Source organism: Pituophis catenifer, unplaced genomic scaffold (assembly GCF_029215685.1).
Source record: "Pituophis catenifer annectens isolate HBS135680 unplaced genomic scaffold, rPitCat1.0.hap2 SCAF_2, whole genome shotgun sequence".
Lineage (NCBI taxonomy): Eukaryota > Metazoa > Chordata > Lepidosauria > Squamata > Colubridae > Pituophis > Pituophis catenifer.
The window spans coordinates 67466093-67472963 of record NW_027256882.1 but is presented as its reverse complement, the minus strand read 5'-3'; the positions used below and the strand labels follow the sequence as shown (position 1 = coordinate 67472963).

Here is a 6871-nt window from a genome sequence, read left to right as displayed (position 1 = left end):
GAGGGAAACTGGCCCCTCCTTTTACCCACGTCGACCCCTCCCTCTCTGCCTCCTCCCTCCACCCGCCACTCCCCCCCCCTCCCCGCCAAAGCTGAAGCGGAGCTGGTGTTTTTCCACTCACCAGGATGGGTGATGCTCAGCGCTCGCTCATTAGAGAACAGACACGAGAGGTCAGGAAGAAAGCGCTTATAAATTACCGTTTCTTCCTCCCCATTGCTGTTAGTCTGCCTTGCCGCTCACGCCGAAGCACATAAGGACGGAGGCAGAGGACGCCAAGACGCTGGACAGCTACCTGGTCGGAAAAGAGCCGCTGCTACAGGTACCCAAGGCGGGTTTTTCGGTCTTTTGAAGGAGGGAAGAGAAAGCGAGCCCGACCACCACCGCCGCCTCGCCTTCTCGCCCTCCTTTCGGGCAACCAGGAACAAAGCAAGGCATATGAGGCGCCCCTCTTCCTCCCCCCCCCACCCCACGTTTTTGTTATTTTCTCCTGTCCAGCACCAGAAGTGGGGTGAAAAAAAAAACCCACCCCCAAACCAACCTCCATTAAGGAATGGTGCTTTCCCCCCCCACCCCCCCTTCTTTGTACCGGTTCTCCAAACGATCCCTTTCCTTTCCATTGCCCGCCTTTGCTTCCTCGCGCCTGCCTTTCGCTCCGCACTTTCCCCGCGCCTTGTTTCCGAGCGATTCTCCCCCCCCCATTTTTTTTCTCTTTCTCTCTTTTCCCCCTTCTCTCTTATTAGAGCATGGCGGTTGCCTTTTGTTTGCGTTTGATAAAATGTGCGGGCACAGGCACCTTTCTGATGAAGCCGGGTTTTTTTTTATTTTGCCCGGCTGGGTTTTTTCCTCATCGTCCCCGGCGGTCAACCTTCGATACCTTACGTGCAACACACACACACACACACACACACACACACACACACACACACACAGAGAGAGAGAGAGAGAGAGAGAGAGAGAGAGAGAGATTGCACAGGAAGGGTTGAAGTGGCATTAGCCGCTTGTGTGGCAACGCTTTCCGTCTGATTTCGTTCGTGCGGTGGGGTGGTGTTTTTTTTTTCTTCCCCTCCTTCCTTCCTCCTCCCTTTACATCTGCGAGCAAGTGCTCGCCTCTTCCCCCGCCGCCCTCCTCGCGCTTCTTCCTCCGCGCGACGTGCGATTGAATTCAATCGAAGCACGCGGCTCGTCTTCAAAAAAAAAAAAAAAAAAGAAAAGAAAAAGAAAGAAAGAAAGGAAGGGAAAAAAAAAGCGAGGCAGTGGACGGCAATTAGGAAAATTCGAACGCGAGCATTTGCTACCTTCGCGGCTTTGCCGGCGCATCTTTTAATAGCTCTCTTGCGAATTCGTTCATTCATTATTATTATTTTTTTCCTGGAGGGGAGAGGCACCTAAAAGAACTGTCCTGGGTATTCTTTGAAACTTTGCTGGCAAGAACTGAATCTCGGACTTGCTTCGGGGTAAAATAAAAGTGATCCCGAATTTGCCTCGCTTGTTCCTGGAATCAGAAGCCAGCCTTCAAAGGGAGTTAAAAAAAAATACTCGTTCGTATTTAACCAGATTAACAAAAGGGAAGTGGACCGACTTTTCGAAAGAGCATCGTCTAAATTTCCGTATAAGAACCTTGTTGCAATATTTTCAGGATCAGACTCAATAAAGATAATAGAAGTTATAGGTTTAAATATAATTCTCTTTAATCATAATAGGCATTCTATATTCGCTGAATATTCAAGATAGAAGCAAGGAAAATGGGGAGGATGGCTCCTTTTATATACAAGGGGCGGAGCCAGGAATGGGAGTGGTAAAATATGAATACATTAAAGCTCAAGTAATAAGTTAACCCCTGATGTTCCATATATACATTATTTACACATTGGAGAATAAGGCATTTACATCTGACAAATCCCCCTCTAAATGCCGGTTCGTTATACAACACCAGTTACATTCAGATTCAGGACAATATAATACATATAATTTAGAAGTTAAATATTTGTGTTGTTTAGAAGGTAAGGGTTTTGTTAATATGTCAGCTAATTGTTCAGAAGTATCACAATGTATTGCTTTGATGAATCCGTCTTGAGATAGTTGTCTCACGTGCTTAAATTTTATATCAATATGCCTGGACCTTTGTCCAATTGCATCGGATCTAGAAATTTCAATGGCCGCTTTATTATCTTCATGCATAATAAATGGTAAAGTAGGTTTCTTCCAAACATCTGTGATCAAATCATTGAACCATACAAGGTTATTTGCAGCTTTAGACAAGCAAACATATTCTGCTTCTGTGGTAGAGGTGGCTACCAGTTCTTGTTTACCAGTATACCAGTAAACTGGACAATCGTTCAATAGAAAAACATAACCAGAGGTACTCTTTCTGCATGATGTATCACCAGCCCAATCTGCATCAGCATAACAAGTAATTTTTGGTTCTTTGTCATTATTGGGTTCCAATATTAAACAAAAATCTAATGTACTTTTCAGGTATCTTAAAATTCTTTTGACAGCTTCCCAATGATACAAGGTTGGTTTGCTAACATATCTTGACAATAAATTGAGAGGTAATGCAATATCTGGCCTAGTCCAATTAGATATATAAAGGAGTGAACCTATAACTGATCTGTAAAATGTGTTGTCTTTAAACTCAGGGGAAGATTCATCATTGTTTCTGAGAAAATCAGTTTGCATAGGTGTGTCACATGTTTTGGCATTATTTACGTTACATTTGTTTAGGAGTTCAATGATTTTATCTTTTTGGGTAAGTTTGAATCCCCCTTTTGTTTTGTTAATTTGTACACCAAGGTATTTATTCACTCTACCTAGTGATTTCAATGAGAAGTGTTCGTTTAACTTATTTACAAAGATTTCCCTGCTCTCTTTATGCTTTCCAATATATAAAATATCATCCACATAAATTAATACAAATTCAATATGATCATTACTCTTTTTTACAAAGAAACAGTTATCAGCAGTGGTGGCGTTGAAATCCATGGTCTTTAGTACTTTTACCAAACAATCGTACCATCTTTTGCCAGATTGCTTCAATCCGTACAGACTCTTATTTAGTAACCAAATTTCGTTCTTATTAGTGTATTGACTGTGTGGTGCTCTTACATATATTTCCTTATCTAATTTTGCATGTAAGTATGCAGTCTGTATGTCATATTGAAACACGTCTAGATTGAGTGCAGATGCTACTACAAGAGCTGTTTTGACACTCTCTGTTCTCACTGTGGGTGAATATGTGTCAGTATAGTCTTCTGGATATTTTTGTGCATAACCTTGTGCAACTAGTCTGGCCTTGTATAAGGTATTGCCTCCTTCTAAATTCTTAATTTTATAAATCCACCTGGTACCTATAATTGTTTTATCCTTAGGTGCGATCGCAGGTGTGAATACATTTAATCCTTGTAAACTTTTCATTTCTTTTTCCATAGCTAGTTCCCATTTTTCTCTTTCTTCACGGGGAAGTTTCAATACTTCCTCATATGTATTAGGTGTTATTTGTTCTCCATCCATATGCATAATATAATCTTTGTATTTATTTGGTATTTGGTTTCTATTATTTCTAATATTTCTTTCAGGTTTGCTATGGTTGTCATGCAAATATCTGGCTTCCTTTTTTGTTAATGTGTCTGTCTTTATTTTATGCTGACTATTTGTCCAAGTTTTGGTTTTGTTCTTACTTTTGTTAATATTTTGATTTTCTGTTGTTCCTTCCTCGCAAGATATATTATCTTTGCTTTTATTAGGAAAAATTTCATTAAGGTGCAACTTAGACCAATTGGCCTGCTCATGAAACACAGCTGTTCTGGATACTATAAATTTGTTATTATTATCGATGAATCTGTACCCTTTGGTTCCAGTTTCGTATCCCATGAATCTTAATCTCCTGGATACGTTTTCTCCCTTTCTCCTCAATTGTTTAGGTATGTGCACGTCTGCAGTAACTCCAAATATGTGCATGTGTGCTAACTTAGGTTTTCTATTGTACATCACCTCATATGGTGTCTTATTCACAATACTGGACCATGTTCTATTTTGAGTGTAATTTGAATAATGTAAGGCTTCTGACCAAAATTGTTTGCCTAAACCAGCATCCTCTAATGTGCATCTAATCATGGTTTGTAGTGTGGAGTTCTTTCTCTCTGCAATCCCATTTTGAAAGGCAGAAAATGGATTGGACGTGAAATGTAGCATCCCTCTATCCTTTAACCATTGGGAGAATTCTTTAGACATGAATTCACATCCCCTATCTGTCATAATTTGTTTTATTCTGATATTATGTTGTGTTTCTATGCGTTTGTAGAATTCCTTAAATTTCTGAAAGGTTTCATCCTTGTGCTTTAATGTGTAAACAAAACCATAGCGACTGTAATCATCCACTATTGTTAGGAAGTAACGTTTTCTATAGGTAATTGATGGAGTTAATGGACCAACTAAGTCCATATGTACCAAATCAAAAATATTGTTAGTTGATCTGTTAGATTTTTTTGGTCTAGGACTGGTTTTTAGTTTGGTGGATTTACATACTGAGCATTCTAAATAATTTTCACAATTTTTTATTTTTACACCTTCTGCGTGTTCAGTCATTTTTTGTACTACAGGAAAGCTTGCATGTCCTAACTTCCTATGTAAGATATGAGCACACTCATCATGAATTGGTTTACCTATTTTTGGTTTCTTCTCATTGTGTGTATTTTTGTTATCATGAGTTATTTTACATTCATCATTGTCACTGTTACTGACATTTTCATCATCTGCTTCAATACAATCTTCCATATTTGAATCAATGTTATGTAACCATCTTTCTTTGGTTATCAGATAGGGTAGACCCCCTTTTATCATCACAGTGCCTACATTTGTTTTGTTCTTTTCTATAGTTGCTTTCCCCTTTGAGAAAACTATATTGATGTCAGATTCTCTGCTTAGTTTTATAGCACTTAGTATGTTGTGAGGTATTTCTGGGATTAATAATACCCCCTCTATTTTCCCTAAACCAGGCAAGGTCACATTTCCTCTGCCTAATACTTGAACCTTTTCTTGATTAGCTACCTTTATCACAAACTTATCTTCTGTAAATGAAGATAATATACTTTTGTTATTAGTGGTGTGATTTGTTGCACCAGAATCAATAAGCCAATTATTGTTCTCATCTTGTTGTGTTTTGGTGCTGTCTTGTTTATTTAGCCCATTTAGTGACCCAGATTTTCTCTCTTTTGAATTTTCTCTACCCCCTCTACTTTCTCTGTAGTTTGGTGGACTTCTATATTTGTGTCTATCTGTGGAAGAATGTCTGTAATTGTATTTGCTCCTATATTCTGGCCTATGTCTCTCCCTTGGGACTTTGGGACAGTCTCTTCTACTGTGTTCCCTGGATCCACAATTGTGGCATCTAAAGGCCTCATTATATTTATCTTGAAAGACTACTTTCCTAAAAGATTTGTGTTCTGTTTGGTTACTGGAACGATTTTTTCTTGAATTGTCTTCTGCTATCAATTTGTTAGATAGACTTTCTATTGATAAATATCCCAAATTAATGGTATCTAAGTGTGACATAAAGCTATCCCATGATGGATCAAGTGAATTGATAATAACACTTTTCATAGTTTGATCTGAAATCACTTCCCCCCTCAATTGCAGCTCAGCTCTTATTTTGTTTAGATTTATCAAATGTTCACTTATAGAAACCCCTGGTTTCACTCTAGAAGAAAAGAAATCCTTAGACATTCTTGTGGTTGTGGCTACGCTATCGCTGTGAAATAGATTAAACATGCATTGAATTATTTCTGATACAGTTAGGTTTGGTTTGATGCTATGATACATTGCAGGAGACACGCTAGAAATTATTATGAAAAATGCTCTATGATGTAAACAGTCTATTTTTAAAGTCCAAGGTCTTCTTGGAGGACTAGTTATAAAGAATAGTAAATTTTCTTTCATAAAAATAACCTGAAGCTGTTGGTACCACTCTTGTAAATTAATGCCATCAACTCTAAGTTTTGGGAAGTCACTGGGTAAGTTCCCCACATTATTTTGTCCATTACTTACAACTTGAGGCAGTCCGTGGTCTCTCAAGTGCAGGAAATTACAGAACGGCATTGGGATGCTTGTAACGAGTCTGCGCGGTTCTCTGGCCAGTTCAAGTCTTTCGGGGCCGTCTACGTAGTTTTGCACATGCGCGTTGCTCATTTCTTCTTTGGCGCCGTTGTGGAAGGTTCTCTCCATTTCAGCTCTCTCGATCCGCTCCTCTTCAGATGAGTCGGTCTCTGGCTCGGTTTTTGGGGTTTTGGTGATGGCGGCGGTTCTTCTCTTTCTCTTGTGTGTGCTGGCACTCGATTCTGTCTGCGGTGTAGGACGGAATCGGCATGGCTCTCTGGGCTCGGGTGTCGTCGTTTTCGAAGTCAGGATGGGAGCGTGCAGGTCTTGAGTTGTCGGTTTGATTGCTTGCTTCTTCGTTGATGTCTTAGAAATTTTCAATCTTGGCCCAAAAGCAGCAAAAAGTGTTTTCATTGCTGACTCTACTTGAGACTTTGTTAAATCGTCTTCACTTTCTGATTTTGATTCATCTGAAGAGTTTGAGACTTCTTTTTCACTTTCTTCGTCTGATAGCGTTTTTCGCGCCAGAAATTTTGAACTGAGCGTTTTGATTGGCTCTGCTTCACTCTCTTTTGAAGTTCGTTGAAACCAAGATGGCTGCCGTTCAAAATTTCGCGCGGGGTCACATCTTTTCTTTTTTACAACTATTTTCTCAGTAGTCATTTCACTCACAGTTTTTTGATCTTTGGGTTTTTCTTTAATGATGTTTTTCTCTCTCGCTGCTCCGCTGTTCCTCAGCATCTCCTGGAGGTCCGCGATGAGGCTTTCATCATTCTTTTGG

The 6871-nt window shown here is 39.6% G+C and overlaps 1 protein-coding gene across 3 annotated transcripts in view; it reads left to right on the top strand.

The window, feature by feature from the left end:
* The first annotated feature begins 238 nt into the window (after nucleotides 1–238).
* The window catches only part of SLC6A6 (solute carrier family 6 member 6), a 64449-nt gene continuing 57816 nt past the window's right edge, over nucleotides 239–6871 (top strand). For 2 of the 3 annotated variants that reach the window (XM_070936885.1, XM_070936884.1), the window contains exon 1: nucleotides 262–319. The gene's annotated coding sequence lies outside the window, so the exon portion shown is untranslated. Of the gene's footprint in view, nucleotides 320–6871 lie in introns of all 3 variants that reach the window. The other variant, XM_070936886.1, reaches the window with a different exon arrangement.